This window comes from Rousettus aegyptiacus, unplaced genomic scaffold, assembly GCF_014176215.1.
Source record: "Rousettus aegyptiacus isolate mRouAeg1 unplaced genomic scaffold, mRouAeg1.p scaffold_m13_p_4, whole genome shotgun sequence".
NCBI classification, from domain to species: Eukaryota; Metazoa; Chordata; class Mammalia; order Chiroptera; family Pteropodidae; genus Rousettus; species Rousettus aegyptiacus.
Genome location: NW_023416307.1, coordinates 132,705,895 through 132,723,812, shown reverse-complemented (window position 1 = coordinate 132,723,812; position 17,918 = coordinate 132,705,895). Strand labels below are relative to the sequence as shown.

General features: G+C 33.3%; 1 protein-coding gene across 1 annotated transcript in view; it reads left to right on the top strand.

Annotated features, from left to right (window-relative positions):
• The window catches only part of ANKRD28 (ankyrin repeat domain 28), a 153,007-nt gene that overhangs the window by 11,499 nt on the left and 123,590 nt on the right, over nt 1-17,918 (top strand). The window lies entirely within an intron of this gene.

Here is a 17,918-nt window from a genome sequence, read left to right as displayed (position 1 = left end):
TTAGGTCTCTCCAGCTACAATTCAGTCATTTTCTGTTGTGTTGTCTACGATGATCCAGGGAGCTGATTGGTTAGACCAGTGGCTCCTATTTTTTAAACATTTCATTGAGGTATAATTTACATACCTTAAAATTCACCTATTTTAAGATTAGAATTATTTTAGTAAATTTAAAAAGTATGCACCTGTCATCACAATCCAGTTTTAGAACATTTTCATCACCCAAAAAGATACCTATTTTGGAAAACCTCAGTTCTCCTGTGTATTTCTCCTTTATTCTCACACCACTACCAACTCAGTCCTACTAGACTACCCCTCCCCCTTCAGAAGCCAGTCACACAAGTCCAAATTATCACCTGTGTTTATGACTGACTGGCTATAAATCAGAGGCTACCGATTAATTTACTGGAGTGGCTCACAGGACTGAAACATTTTACTTACTAGATAACTGGTTTATTATAAAAGGGTAAAATTCAGAAACAGATGGAAGAGATGCATAGGGCAAGGTATGTGGGAGTGGGCATGGAGCTTCCCTGCTCTCAGGGCGCTCCTCTCCAAATTTCCACATGTTTGCCAACCCGGAAACACACCTAACCCTATCCTTTTAGGTTTTTATGGAGGCTTCTCATTATATAGGCATGTTTGATTAAATCATTGGCCTTTGGTGATTGAACTGATCTCCAGTCCCTCTCTCTTCCCTGGAAGTGGGGGTGGGACAGGACTGAAAGTTCCAACCCTCTAATCAAGGGATTGGTTCTCTTGGCAACCAGCCCCCATCCTTAGGTGTTTTCCGAAAGTCACCTTATTAACTTAAGACACCTTTATTTCTCTCATACAGGAAATTCCAAGGATTTTAGGAGCTCTGTGCCAGGAAGGAGGATGAAGACAAAATATACATTTATTATTAAAAATCACAATATTACAAAACCTCATACCCATTTTGCAGTCACTCTTGGTCCCACCTTCAGCCCCAGGAAAACACTCATTAGTGGTCTGTCTATAGATTTATTTTTTCATATAATATATTGTCTTTTTTTGTCAGACATTTTTATTAGCATAAATATTTTTTGAGGCATATTCATTTTATATCATGTATTAATTCTTTATTGCTGAATAGTACTCCATTGTATGGATGTATCATATTTTGTTTATCCATTCATCATTTGATAGAAATTTGAATTGCTTCCCCTTTGCAGCCATTATGAATATGCTGCTTTGAATATTCACATTTAAATCTTTGTGTAGACATGTGTTTCGATCTGTTGGGAAGATTCATAGGAGTAGAATTGCTGGATTGTATGGTGAACATATGTTTAGTGTTTCAAGAACAGCCAAATTTGTAATCCCTATTGTATGTTGCTGGATTTGGCTTGCTAATATTTTGTTTAGGATTTTTATACCTCTATTCTTGTGATGTCTTTATCTGGCTTTGGTATAAGAATAATGTTGGCCTCATAGAAGAGTTTTTGAAGTATTGGTGTTATTTTTCCAGAACAGTTTATAAAATATTAGTATTATTTCTTTGAATGTTTGGTAGAATTCACCAGTGAGGCTTTGTGGGCCAGGTTTTTTCTTTGTGTTTGTAGTTAGCTTTTAAATTTCTAATTCAGTTTCTTTACTTGTTATAGGTCTATTCAGATTTCTGTTTTCTCTTGAATCAGTTTCTGTAACTTGTATCTTTCAGGAAATTTGTTTATTTTACCGAAGTTGTGTAATTTGTTGGTATAAAGTTGTTCATGGTATTCCCTTATAATCCTTTTAAATTTCTATAAGGTCAGTGGTGATGTACCCCTTTTCATTCCTGATTTTGCTAATTTGTCTTTATTCCTTTTTCTTAGTCTGGCTAAAGGTTTGTCAGTTTTCTTGGTCTCTTGAAATTGATTTTTATTTTTTCCATTTTAATCTCTTTTCTATGATGTTGATTTCCCCTCTAATATTTATAATCTCTTCTGCTTGCTTTGGGTTTAGTTTGCTTTTTTCTTAATTTCTTAAGATAGAAACATTTATTTGAGGTATTTCTTTTCTAGTATTGGTGTGTGATGTGTACAGCTATAAATTTCCCTTTGAGTACTGTAGTAATTATCTGGTAAGGTTATTTTTAAGGATTTTAATAATTTTTAATTTTTTAATTTTAGTTGGCATATGATATATTGCAGATGTACAACACACTGATTAGACGTTTATATAACTTACAAAGTGATCAATCTGATAAATCTAGTACACCTGATGCTGTACAGTTATTACAATATTATTGACCATATTCCTTATGTTATACTTTACATCCCTGTGACTGTTTTGTAACAACCAATTTGTACTTCTTAATCCCTTCCCCATTTTGACCCACTCCAGAAACCCCCTCCCATCTGGCAACCATCCAGATGTTCTCTGTATCTGAGTTTGTTTCTGTTTTGTTTATTTTATTCTTTAGATTCCACATGTAAGTGAAATCTTATGTTTGTCTTTCTATGTCTGACTTACTCCACTCAGCACAGTACCTTCTAGGTCCATCTATATTATTTCAGATGGCAAGATTTCATTCTTTTTTATGGCTGAGTAATATTCCATTGTGTATATGTGCCACCTCTTCTTTATCCATTCATCCATTGATGGACACCCAGGTAGCCTCCATATCTTGACTATTGTTAATAGGTTGCAGTGAACATACGATGTCCCTTCGTGAGACATGGAGGTTTTGGATTTCTTCAGATAAATACCCAGAAGTGAGATAATTGGTCCTTCTTTGTCTCTTGTTATAGCCTTTGTTTTAAAGTCTGTTTTGTCTGGTTTAAGTATTGCCACCTTGAGTTTTGTTTGTTTGTTTCCATTTTCATGAAACATCTTTTTCTATCCCTTTCCTTTCATTCAGTCCCTGTGTGTTTTTCCATCTGAAGTGAGTCTCTTGTAGGCAGCATATGTAAGGGTCTTGGTTCTTATCCATTTAGCCACCCTATCTTTGATTTAGGCATTTAATCTGTTTACATTTAAAGTAATTGTTGATACACATGTAGTTGTTGTCATTTTATTATTCATATCTTTTATCTTTTTTTTTTACTTCTTAAAGAGGTCCCTCCAACATTTCCTGTAATACTGCCTTGGTGGTGATGAACTCCTTTAGCTTTTTCTTGTCTGGGCAGATCTTTATCTGTTCTTCAATTCTAAATTTTACAGCTTTGCTGGATATAGTAATTTTGGTTGTAGGTCCTTGCTTTTCATCACTTTGTCTATTTTGCCAATTCCTCTTGCCTGCATAGTTTCTGTTGAGAAATCAGCTGATAGTACAGGAGCTCCCTTGTAGCTAATTAAGTGCTTTTTTCTCTTGCCACTTTTAAGATTCCTTCTTTGTCTTTAACCTTTGGGATTTTAATTATGATTTGTCTTAGGGTGGGCCTCTTTGGGTTCCTCTTGTTTGGTACTCTCAGCACTTCCTGGGCTTGTATGTCTTTTTTTTCCCTCCAAGTTAGGGAAGTTTTCCATCATTTCTTGAAATAGATTTTCAATTCCTTGCACTCTCTTCTCCTGGTATCCTTCTGATGTGAATGTTGGTACGTTTGATGTTGTCCCAGAGACCCCTTAACTATCCCCATTTATCCCATGCATTTTGATGCTTTGTTTTTTCATTTGACTCAAAATATATACTGAGTTTCCTTGTATTTTCATCATTGACCCACGGGGTATTTAGAAATAACTTGTTTAATAGTCAAACATGTGGGTTTTCCAGTTTTTTTTTTTTTAATTTAAATCTAATGTGATTGAGGAACATTTCTCTGTATTCTTTGTATCATTTCAGTTCTTTTAAATTTGAGATTTTTTTTTATGACCTAACATAAGGTCCTGAAAAATATTCTGTGCATTCTTGAGAAGATTGTGAATTCTGCTGTTGTTAGAGTCTTCTATACATGTTGAGTCCAGTTGGTTAATAGCATTGTTTAACTTCAGTATCATTACTGATTTTCTGTTTACTTGTTCTATCCATTATTGAGGGTGGGGTATTGAAGACTCTAATTATTGTTTAATTTCCCCTTTCTCCATTTCTTTCATTTTTTGGCTGTTTTCTTAGCATATTTTTATAGTTATATCTTCCTGTTAAATGGATACTGTTAGTATTATAAAATGTTCCTCTCTGTAGCATTTTTTCTTTTTCCTTTTTCTTCCTTTTTCTTTTTAGGTCTATTTTGTCAGATATTAGTATAGTTACTCCAATTCTGTGATGGTTATTGTTTGCATATTATATCTTTTTCCATCCTTTGAACATATTTGTGTCTTGTAAAGTGTCTCTTGTAGATAGCATATTGTTGGGTATTGCTTTTTTAATCCAGTCTAACAGTCTATCTTTTTAATGGAGTGTTTAATCCATTCCTATTTAATGTTATTTTTGAAATGGTTGGATTTGCATCTTCCATTTGCTGTTTCTTTTCTATACACCTCATGTCTTGTCTTGTTCCTCCATTCCTCTTTCATCACCTTTTGTATTTTCTTTTTCTCATTTTAGTAGCTTAGATTTTTTTAAATTATATTTTTCTTAGTGTTTGTTCTAGGGGTTACAGTGTGCATCTGAATTTATCATAGGCTAGTTCAGAATAATACTAATAATGCTCCAGTATAGCTCCATTTTTTCCTTTTTGTGCTATTTTTTCATATATGTTTATTTTCGTAATAAATCCAACAGTACAATGTTCCAATTACTGCTTTAAACAATGTTTGTCTTTTGAAGAGAAAAAGAAAGGAGAAAAATATTTAATCTTTCATATTAACCAACAGATTTACTATTTCTGATACTTTTTTCTTCTTGTGGATTCCAGTTCCCCTCTGGTGTCATTTCCTTCTTCCAGTGTAGCTCCATTCCCTCCTCCCTTTTTTGTACTATTATCGTAATGTGTATTACATATTTATATTATAGAAGTCTAACTATTTTATAAGTTTTAGGCAGTTACCTTTTAAATCAAGAGTAAAAATACATTTATACTGTCTTTTATATTGGTATTTTTCCTTTACCTGTGATTACCTTTGCCCCTTTTTTTTTTCATATAGATTACAGCTACTCTGTAGTATCACTTCCTTTCATCCTTAGAATGTCTTTTCATCTTATAAAGAATACAGGTTAGAGTTAGCGAGCTCCCTTCTATCTTCTCAATTGGGGATCATATGACCTTATCCATGGGAATAGTTAAGGGATGGCAGATGATCTTGGGTTCTGTGCTATGGGATTTGAACCTTATTGCTGTGGGGAACAACCATTGGAAGATTTTATGCAGAGTTCTATCATCAGATTTGAGCTGTGAGAAAAGGGCTTTGGAAGACTGGATTATGAATGTTTTTTTTAGAGATGTTAGTGACAAACTGCAGATAAAGGTGAATCTGCCTTTTTCTCTGAAATTCCATCTTTCTTCTTTTGGCTAATTAAAAATCGTTGTGTCCAGGTAGCTACTACCTTGCAGGCATAAAATGTTTACAGGTTTGTGACAGAGTTATACATACTCTGTAGAGTGGGAACCATGGGAGCTGTCTGTCAAGTTTGTGAAACAACAGTTTGAGAACCACTTTCATAGGATGAACAGGTTGCTTACTGTTTGTGTATGTGGGATGGGGTGTATATTGAAACATTAGATAAACATCTTTTGGCATCTGACATTAAAAAATTTTTTAATTCTTAAAGGCTGGTTGTACATAAGCAGTCCCTTTCAGTAGTTTTGATAGAACAGAGAAGTGTTTGGTCATTTTCTTATTTGGTACTCACAACTCTTTTTTTAACCATAGAGAAAATATATAGGAGGTCTTGTTTTGCTTCTTAGGAAAATTTGAAGAACAGAAAACTTACTTATTCCAAGTTTTTGCTACTAGTTTTTCACAAAAGTATAAAGCAAAAGGGAAAAAATGCCCCTATTCCCTGTCTTGCCAGATTCTGTTATACACAATTCTTGTGATTGTCACCTTGTCATGGATGCTTTTTCTTCTGAATAACTTCTGGAGGTGATGACCTTGTTTCTGCACTGCTCTCATTTATTGCCTACAGTTGTCTTACGAGTGCTGGAGCTCTTTTTTTTTTTTTCATGCTTAAAATCAAACTGTCATTTTCAAGAGTTTAATATAGTGTATTCATTGAACTTATGGAAGTTAGAATTGAAACTGTGAGGGAGTTTACCTATTTAATCTTCAACTTAAAATTTCCCAAAAGGTAAGGGCCACATTTTTGCCCAGCACCAAAGAGGTAACAAGGAATTTAGGCATATAATAATGTCACATGCTTTTTAAATACTAGTATGCAAAATAACACTTTTTACCTACTGTACTCAATACTTTGATAATATTTTGATGAACTAGCATTTTCCAAATGACTGATTTATGATGTTATAAAATCACACATGAGTAAAAGATACATTTAAAGTACATGAATTTCGTTGTGAAAAAGTATAGAAAGTTCATGGCTTTAGTTTCACATTTCACCATCTTTAAGAGATAACCACTTGTCAAGTTTTTATGTAATGTCAAAGAAGAATATCAACAATTGAAAAGGCTTTTATAATATGGTAATTTCTATAGTTATGAGTCAGATTTTTTCATATATTTGAAGTAGGATAAATGATAGCAGATTGAAAGCAAAAATGGCTGTTACTCTAGCTATCTACTGTTAAGCTAGACATAAAGAGATCTGTAAAATGTAAAGCAGTGTTACTCTTATCACTAATTTAAAAAAGAATTATTTTTATAAACTTATTTATATTAATATGTAATAAATTAAGTAAATTAAAAATAAACATTTCCCATCTTTAATGTTGAATACAGTAGACATCAACATAAATAGCCTCCATAAACAAAACTCTTTAGGGTTCTCAATAATTTAAAAGTGTGAAAGGGTTCTGAGACCAAAAGTTTTTGGAACAGATGGCTTTCTGAGACTCTTGTCCCTCAGATACTGTTGAAACTGAATTTGTGTCTCGTATTGGATTAGGCTACCATGGGTTAGAAGATTTAAATTCCTTGGGTTTTGATGGAAAGTGCTGGCTTTTTATTTCAACCTGGATATATTTTTAATGTATAAAATAAATAGCAGAATTTATGATGGTTAAATTTTTTCTCCATATGGCTGAAAAAGCATTACTTACATATCAGATGACTGGAAGAATGACAAAAAGAACTGCACAATATGGTAAAAAAAAATTTTTTTCTAAGGGTTACAGTAAGCAAATGATAATGGAAAAAGCATAATCTTATGAAAAAATTTATCTCATGAGAGTCTTAGAGAAATAAGATGAGGTTTAGCAAATACCTTAAATGTAAGAGATTGCATACATATGAAAAGGGTATGATATAATAGAAGCATGTTGATTATTTACACACATTACAGCTTTATCTAACCATAAAGAAATCATAGGTTTTCTGTTTCTATAAATGCTGAAAATAAACTATGAGTTTGAGTGAACCATTGATTGGTTACTTCGGAAGTAATTTCAGGCAGCATTTAGGAGAACCTTACTTGAAAGTTACTTAGAGGAAAAGAGACTTTTCACAGATGCTATATTATCTATATAAAATTAATCAGGATTACCTTGACTTTGAGTCCTGGTCTTAGTTAAACCTTTGTAAAGGATAATTTTGGCTTGTGTTTAAGTAAGGCTTTAACAGATACCTGTGAAGTCAATGAACAAGTGCTCTGCACTGTGTAAAGCTGTGCAAGATCCAGAAGAAATCAGGGAGGAAATTTTTTCAGGGGTCGAGTTAAAGACGTAAAGGCAGTAATACCAACCCGCCCCGCCAGCCCTCAGATATTACAATTTTTGTTAAGCTGATTTTATAAATATCATTTTTTTATGTATAGTACTTTATGGGAGCCTTATTTTATAACACATAGTCACTTTATAATAGGGATTAAGAACTAGAATATTCGGAAAATACTGTAATTTGTTTTTTTCAAGTGCTAGTACAAATAATATTTAGCACCGATATTTATATATTTAGATATTTTTCATTAGTCAAATTTGAGGAAGTTCTATCTTTAAAAATTTGGCTTGAAAAAAGATTCTTTTCTAATCATCAGTGTACTCATTTGGAAACATTAAAGTAGATATAGTTACCTTTTTAAATTTCAGTTCATTTTTTTCTTATTATATTTTGATTTCCTTTAGATCAGATGATTTATACTTACATTCCTATTCTGTCTGAATGGTGACATGAGATAAAAACTATATTATCCAAAATGCTAAATTATTCATTTATGTAAAAGCAAAAAAAAAAATTTTTAATTAGGTTTTTATTGTGGTAAAATTTACATGCGTAAAATTTCTCATTTTAACCATTATAAGGTGTACAATTCAGTGACATTAAATATACTTACATTGTTATGCAACCATCACCACCATCCATCTCCAGAATGTTTTTATCTTTACAAAATGAAAGTCTGTACCTATTAAACATTAACTCCCTATTGCCTTCATCCTCCAACCCCTAACAAACACCATTTTGCTTCATATAGGTGAAATCATATGATATTTGTCCTTTTGTGATTTACTTACTTAGCATAATGTCTTCAAGGTTCATCCATGTTGTAGCATGTGTTAAACTTTCTTTTTAAGGCTAAGTAATATTTCAGTGTATGTAGATGCCACATTTTGTTTATCCATTAATTCATCCATGGATACTTGAGTTGCTTCTCAAGTGTCTTTTTGGCTCTTGTGAATAATGCTGCTATGAACGTGGGTATATAAATATCTGTTTGAGTTTCAGCTTTCAGTTCTTTCGGGTTTTTTCGCAGATGTGGAATTGCTGGATCATATGATAATTATGTTTTTAATTTTTTGAGGAAACACCATACTGTAATCTATTTTACATTCTCATTACCAGCAATGTACAAGGGTTTCAGTTTCTCTTCATCCTTGCCAACATTTTTATTTTCTGTTTTACTTTTTTTATAATAGCCATTCTAAAGTGTATGAAGTGGTATTTTGTGGTTTCAGTTTGTATTTCCCTAATCATTAGTTATGTTGAGCGTCTTTTCATATGCTTGTTGCCATTTAGTTATCTTTGGAGAAATGTCTATTCAAGTCCTTTGCCCATTTTTAATCAGGTTGTTTTGTTACTGTTTTTGAGTCGTGTGAGTTCTTTATGTATTCTGGATTTTTATCCCTTATCAGATATGATTTGCAATTATTTTCTCTCATTCTTTAAGTTGCTTTATCACTCCATCGATAGTGTTTTTTCATGCACAAAAGTTTTTAATTTCGATTAAGTTCAGTTAATTTTTTTCTTTTGTTACCTGTACTTTTGGTGTCATATCTAAGAAATCATTGCCAAATCTAGTGTCGTGAAGCTTTTCCCCTTTTTTCCTATAAGAGTTTTATACTTTTAGCTTTTGCATTTGGGTCTTTGGTCCTTTTTGAGTTTATTTTTGTATATGCCGTAAGGTAAGGGTCCAGCTTCATTCTTTGGCATGTGTATATACAGCTCTTTCAACACCATTTGTTGAAAAGACTTATTTTCTCCCATTGAATGGTCTTGGCACCCTTGTTGAAATAATTTGACCATACATATATGTAAGGCTTTATTTGTGGTTTGTTCTGTTGCATTGGTCTATATCTCTGTTGTTATGCCAGATTACTGTAGCTTTGTAGTAAATTTTAAAATCAGGAAATGTGAAACCTCCAGGCTTGATTTTTTTTTTTTTTCAAGATTATTTTTGCTATTCAGAGCCCCTTGAGATTCCATATGAACTTTAGGGTGGATTTTTTGAATTTGTAAAAAAACATTGTTGGGATTTAGGTAGGAATTACATTGGATCTGTAGATTGCTCTATGCCGTATGGATATTTTAACAATATTAAGTCTTTCAGTCCATGAATATAGGATATCTTTCCATTTATTTGTGTCTTTAATTTTCTTCTAATTTTTGATTGTTAGTGAATTAAAAACAACTGATTTTTGTGTGTTGACTTGTATCCTATAATTTTGCTGAATTCATTTGTTCTAATAATTTCGTGTATAGAATCTTTAGAGTTTTCTACATGTAAGGTCATGTCTGTGAACAGAAATAGTTTTACTTCTTTCTCATTTGGATGCCTTTTCTTTTTCTTGTCCATTAGTTTTAACTGATGGAAAAACTAAATAGAATGTTATATTCGATTTAGAAATTTATCTAAAGATTTACTATGGAAAAAATACCTTGAAAGTTTTTAATGTTATTCCATGGAAAGCTCTGGGTTTTTAAAAATAAAATAATAAAGATAGTCTGCATTGCAAAGAAAATTTTAACTCAATAGTTTCTAGATTTATAACAGCTTTTTTTTTTTTTTTTTTTTGCTATCAGAGAAAGCCCAATCACAGATGCAATTTTCTTCCAGTCCTCGACATTGTGTATACCTTTTGTGTTTTGTCCTTGCTTCTAAAGATGATCGTTAGCATTTAATTATTCTTTGGGGGTTTTGTTGTTGTTGAAGATACTCATATAAGAGATGCCTATAACTGTCATTATAAGTACATAAAATGTGAAGTAATTAAAAAGGGGTAGTACACTGGAAATAAACTTTAATTATCTAGGTCAAGTCTTAGATGAGAGAAGTGAATGAAGTCTGGCAAGGATGTTAAGTTTTACAAGATTATACAGTTATCGTTAGAGCCAGGATTAAACCTTTTTGGTGATTTTTCTGTTATTCTTTCTGTCTACCTGAATCATTGATTACTGCAACAGCCTTTTAACTGTATTTCTGGACTTCAGGCTCACCCTTTAATCTTAATTTATTGCTACTGGATCCAAAGCATAATATTTCTAAAATATAAATATAATTAGTCATATCAGCATGTCCATTTTTTTCTATTAACCATTTAGGATAATATTAGTATTAAATATAGTTAAGTCTATTACTTGTGTTTTCTGATTTAATTCTTTGACCAGTCCTTTGCTATTAATTTTTCCAGTTTTATGGATAAAACTCAGGACTGTCTGACTTCAGTTTATGTTCTTAGGCACTGTAGGGCATTCAAGGTCCCTTCTGTAGGGCATTCAAGGTCCCTTCTGTTTTCTCTCTTACCCACTTGACTTTTCTAGTGTTTAGTTGACATTTTTAACTATAAATTCCTTGAAGTCAGAGATTATATCCCAGACCAAGCTGTTGCCTTATATATAGTAGGTCTTTGGCAAACGTTGAATATATCTTAAGCAGTGAGTGAATAGCGCAGGATAGCAGGAATAGCTCAGTATGGGAAGACATGAATAGTACATCTAAAGGAAAAGGTTATTCTCATAAAAGATCAGTTTTTGGGTTAAAGCAAAATAGTAAGAGGTAACAGAATGAGGGAAATGAAGTCCAGAGAAATGGTTAAAGATAGCAACTATTTGTTCTTGACGTAAATGAATTATATCTTTGGGTCGTAAGAACTTGAAAGTGAATTCTCTAACTTTTTATGTTTTCAGGCCTTGTGAAGTTATAGAGAGAGGTACCTGAAGACTAGAGATAGGGAAGGGTTATTCCATTTCTCAGAAATGGAAAGAAGAAAGATTATAGAGCTTGAAGGGGCTCTAAGGTGGGATTCTAGAATAAATTATTTAAAGAGTTATTTGTTTCCAGGAGAGGTGAAGCACTAATCATTAAGGTTTAGCCTGAATTCATTGAGAACAAACTAAAACAACCTAACTTTTCTTTTTGTGGATGAAATGTGCTATCTTCAGTGGATTACATGAGATTTGAGGCAAGCTCATCACATTAGCAGGTGGTATTATGGGAGAGAGTATATTAAGCCAGGATGGGCTAGATATTGCTGTAGTAGTAACTCTCAAATCTCAGTGGCTTGAAAATAAGATATTTATTTGTTGCTTATATTACAAGTTCATTCTCAGGTCAGCAGGGTGTTCTGCTTTATATTGTCCTCATGCAGGAACCCATTCTGGAGTTTTTACCTTCTGGAACCTTGTGTTTGTGGCATGAGAAAAGGAACCTGATGAATTGCATATCAGCCTTCAAAGGCTTCTCTCACATCACTTCAACTCACATTTAATTGATTAAAGCAAGTTATATGATCACACCTAACTTGGGTGTTGGGTGAGTAAACTTGGAAGGAAGAGACCCAGAAATATTGCTGGATGTCACATTTGGCAATCTAATGTCATGAAGACTTTGGATGACAGATTAAAGAGCTTAAGAGGATTGATCTTGAAGGCTGATATGATCAGCTGAATCAGACAAAAGGAAAATGAATAAGGAGAAATGTAAGATTCAGTTCTTCCATCCCAAAAATAATTCCATTTGCGTTTTATTAATGGAAGATAGGGTGTGTGTGTGTGCATTCATATGTACATCTTGCTGGCATATCAGCACATGACAAAAAGAAGTATAGTGGTTGGTGTAAGGGAAAATACAAGGAACCCTCAATTCTGACTATTCCACACTTGAATTATCATATTTCTGTCAATAGATGCATGTTCAGAGGGGAGATACACTTGAAATCATGTTATATGGAATAATTAAGGCAAATAAGAATATATAGTCAGCAGAATTAACATGAGCAGGGAAATAGGAGGCATCATAGTTGCCTCAAATATTTGAAGGCCTGCCATGGGGAAGCAGGAATGGACTTTTATCATGTCAAACTAAGAACTAGTTAGTGGATGAAAACTACAGAAGTGATTTCAGTTTAAACTTTTCTAGTTTAGAGGTGGTGTAAAATACTTCTTCCTGTACATAATCAAGCATTGATGTGATTCCCTTGAAATTGTATGATTCAATGATTATACAGTGAATGTGTAAACATTTAATTATTTCTAACTTTACTGGTAAAAAAGTGAGATTTAATAAATAAATGATCTAATAAAATATTTCTATCTTTTTGCCTATTAGGTACTAGAATTATACTAGGAGCTTTATAATTTTTTTTCCTAAATCTTACTTTAGTCTCATTTTATAGATGAGGAAACTAATTCAGCGATTTCAACTTGTCCAAGTTTTATTGCTAGCTAACCGATTAAGAATTTTAACCAGGATTTCTTTGATTTTCATAACAGCTTTTTTAATGTCTTATTAAAATAATTACATCATTTTGCCTGTGTATTATGGGAACAGTACTCCCTTACCTTTGGGTTCTCTCTCTCTCTCACCTCTCTGTCCCTTACCACATGGTTCTAATGGGACTTACTAGAGTCCTCCACTACTTGGTCACCCTGCCCCACAACCTTCCTTCACATATGCCAATCAGAATTCTCTGGGAGTTTTTAACTGAAACCAGGAAATAGAATCATTCCTCTCTGATGTAATAAGATGTATTATTTGAGAGCTGTCCATGTTCATTCATGTTTGCCACTCTTTGAAGGAAACTAACCTGTATTGAAAGAGAATGATGCCCACCATCTAACAAGTGAGTGTCTTGGCTGTTTGAGTGCCTGGTTCCAATTGTTCCTGATACACATTTGCATTTCTTCCCTTGCCATGGTTTAGTTATTCTACCCTTCTCCAAGTGAGACATACTCTGTAGCTTTCCAGAATTTCCTCTTTTTGCAGAAGCAGAAAGGATTGGGCCTTGAATGGTACTGGCCACTTTTCACGGATGAGATGTGGCTGTGAGGGCCATATGCTAGGCAAACTCTCTAACAGAAAGAAGTGAACCATGGAAGAAGATGGCTACCTCAGTAACTTACGAAGGTGCAGTTTTTGTGTTATGTGTATTTGTACTGGTGATTTTTCAGAATTTGTATTTTAAAAGCTACTGTATCCATTTACCAATGAAGCTTCTGGTGTATACCAGTGTCTTATGACAAAGGCAGAGCTCAGAAGAGGGTTGAGTGGTGTTTAGAGCCTGGCCTCGTCTTCGTACCCCTTTTCTGGCTCCCTTCTTCATAATTACCTGAGGCACCTTCATGTGATCCAAAAAGATTTTTTTTCTAACCACCTAGTTTCTATTCTTCTGTTAAAAGACTAAGGTTAGGAGCAGAAACAAGGAAAAATGGTTCTATAAAGGACTTAAAAGAGAAAAAAACACAAAAATTCTAATAGGTCAATAACTAATTGATCTACACCCAGTGACACTGGTACCCGAAGAGTGTTGTATCCACCACAGAGCCCGAGTTATTATACCTACATCTTTGCCTCTAAAAATAAATGATTCTTAAGAATTATTTTCTCCACTCTAGAATTAACAGAAACAAACTATTTTTCCTTCTCCCAAATGTAATAAAAAGATATGCATGGAGTTTCTGAAGGGGTGGGCATTAAAAACTGAAAAGCAGCTCTGTGTAAGCACAAGTAGTAGTTTATGCTGATAAACAGCTCTGGAAGAGGCTACTGTTCGGTTCTAAAAGTTGAATTACATCAGTATTTTAGCAAAAATTTACAAGTACAAATGACTGCTGGGGCTTAGCATATTGGTAATTTTCTAAGAGCAGTACATTTCAAATGGTGTTTCGCAGGGTCCTTACTACAGGGATTTGTGATAGGGAGTGGGCCTTTTACTCCAGTGGGCCTACCTTCTCTCCTTAATCAGAGCTGGGTCTGTTTGGGTTATAATCTGTCTATACATTCTCAGGAATATGTGTGAATACATATGCATGCACACATATGAAAGATGGAATCATGTGAAATGTTAGTTTTGATGAAAGGATACTCTCAGATTCAAATTATATATATCAGGACATTGTTCAGTAAAGCTGAATCATTAGGTTCTTACATGACTCTTTGGAATATTTTCACCTGAAATTCTGTTTGGATCCGATGTTAATAACTGTCGAAGTCCATGTCTGTAGAAATTTTTCAGATGATAATTTAGAGATGATGGAGTTTAGACTTTGTTTATAAGCTGCTGGTTTTATATGATACACAGTAGTGAAAGTGACACGTTTTGGTGCAAGTCGATAAGCATGTGCATTTGGTACATTATGTTAATAATTCAGACACGATAATCCTACAAATCAGATTTAATAATAGTAGAGCACAGTTTCTAGATAAAGGCCTCCCCTAGGCTTTGAGTTTTACTAAATAATTTTGTAGAAAGGATGCCTAAGTTTACTAACTAAAAGGTGATGTTTACTAACTAAAAAGATGAACTTGAATTTTATAATACAACCCCCAAATCAAGCTGACGTTGTGAGACTTTTTTTTTCTTTTTAACTTTGCTGTGGTGTATTTAGTGCAGGAACGTTTCAACAATATAGGAAATCTAAAAAGAAAATGACTCACAGGCATACTCAGCTTGAATAACTGTATGAAGAACTCTAGTTCTAATTTGTATGTATTTGTAATATAAGTGTTTCTCTCCTTCCCGCTTAATGGTATTGGTTCATGTTTTCATTCTCACTTGGATTAATGCAGTAGTTCTCTGCCTAGTCTACCATTTTTCAGTCTTGCCCCAATTTCAGTTCATCTTCTACACTGAAGCCAAGTAGAATGATCTTTCTTGAAAAATATTTTTAATGAGATTGAAATTTTTAGACACATAGGATAAAATAAAATTCAGTAGAAATCTTAAGTACCTGTCACCAGAAACAGATGTTAATACTTTGCTATATATTTGCATCATGTCTCTCAAATACTAGTTACATATATAGCTAGAGCCCCATTTTCATCCTTCCTTGAAAAGTTGAAAGTTGACATAATATTCAGGTTTTTTGTACTTTTACTGTATTTCCATATTCATAAATGATATCATAAACATTACATACTGTCATTTTTTGTTTTCTGAACTTTTAATGGTATACTATGTGCCTTTTGCAACATTATTTTTAAAATTTATTCATGTTGATACCTTTTTTCATAATTGCTGTATTTCTCATACAGATAAACCACAGATTACTCCCCCGACATACTGCACTGCAGTTAGGTAGTTTCCACTTTTCAGCTATTACAAGTAGTGCTGCAGTAGAGCCGGTGTGTCTCCTTGTGTCCATATCAAAGTTCCTAGGAGTCGTGTGGAAGTAGACTTTCTAGGTCATGAGATATATTTATATATAGACATGTTCATCTTTTACTATGTAATTTTTATTATCTCCAAAGTAGTTGTACCAATTATTTTGCTTCTTTACTCTCATACTTGTCGATAATTGTTTTAGTTTGACTTCAGTTTTTGCAATCTGATAGGTGTTACATAGTATCTTGTTTTAATTTATATTTCCAAGATTCCTAGTGAAATTGAATATATTTTAATGCTTTTTAACCAATTTGAATTTTTTAGGACTTGCCATTTTTTTTTCTTAAAATGCAGCTATTATATGTATGTGCGTGTACACATACACAGTAAGTGTCTTCACCCACTTAGATTTTGACCCACACTAATTTTATTTTTGTATATGGTGTAAAGTTCATTTTTTTCAAAACTGACTCTTCCTTATGCTTTTCTGTATACATTTTTTAAAATTTCAAATTGTCATAAAAACTGTTGAGTTTAACTGGTATTCCATTGAAATTATGGTTTTAATTTGGAAAATTTACATTGTACCATAAGTCCTCACTTAAATGTCTTCAATAGGGCTCTTAGAAATGTGGTGAAATGACATATAATGAAACCAGTTTTATCATAGGCTAATTGATATAAATAAGAGTTAAGTTCCTGTAGCATCTCATCAATGTTATAATGAAACGAATTGAAAAAAGGACATTTTCCAAGGACCTGCTGTACAATGTTGAGTCTGGGAAACGCAGATGATTCTTATGCAGCAGCCACTTCAAACCTCATGTCTGTTGTCTGCCCGTGCGTTTACTCACAGTTACTATCAGACAGTAATGGTTCTCCTTTTCTTCGTTAAATCTTGCATGAGTGTCCTTCATTGGCAGATGCTGGAATTATTTGGGAAAATGGGTTCTGGGAAATGTAGTTCCAAACTTCTGCCCTGTGATGCAGGGAAGATTATAGAATCGGGTATTGGTGATGCAGATTTCTTAATAGACAAGACAAGCATATACAGATGTGTTCTTATTTCCCTTCCCCTTTTAATACACAGGATAGCTTACTTGATTGTTTTGTACTTTTCAATTGATATATTTTGGAGATCTTTTTCAGTGGGATATACATCCGTAATTTTGCTAGCTGTTGTCAGTTGCCCTCTGCAGAGGCTTTATCAACTTATGTTTCTATGCGTAGTGTGTCACTTTTTGTTGTTTTGCATCCTGTCCTCTTTATTACAAGAGCTTTTTTACCTTTTCTGGCCAACTCCTTGTTTAAAGACCATCATCCTGGCAGACGTGATACCTGACAGCATGTGTACACACATGCATGCGCACGTACACTCAGTTCACACTCCTCCACTAAATTAGGTTAGTTGAATTTCTCTAAGACTATGATGTGTCTCATTAATTAAGCATTTATAAGCATTTCCTTTGTGCTTGTTTTTAGGCCTGGGCTTTCTTAGTTATCATTGTACCATATATCCTTTTATCATGAACACATTGTGTACATGCTTGTCCTCTTTGCTAAAACTATAACTCCTTTACAATAATGCTGCGCCAGCTCTTTGTTGCCGGCACCTAACACATAGTAGCAACTAAGTAACTGTTAGGATGAATAATACATAATTCTAAACAGCACATATGGAGTTTTATAATCTTTTCATTTAGCAAAATATGTTGCACTAGATGCTTTACTTGTGTTAACATGACTCCTCATCATACAAGGTAGCTATATTTCATAAAAAATATGTCAAGGACACATTATTATATATGGAGCCTCCCCAATCTAGTATGGGTTCAAACTCAGCTTTATCTCATTTCAGTCAGATTTTACCTAGTTGCTACATAACCTTCCTAATTATAATTTATTATCTACCTTCAACATTACCAACATTTTACCATTTCTCAATGTTTTTAGAGTATTTTGAAACCTATTCAGTATGCATTACTTTTTCTCTGTCAGATGTCTTTTTAAAGTTACTTGAATTTATCCATGTTGTTGATATGTTCAGTTATTGGTTCCTTTTCTATTACAGAATCATATTCTATTATATATATTTACCACGGTTCATTT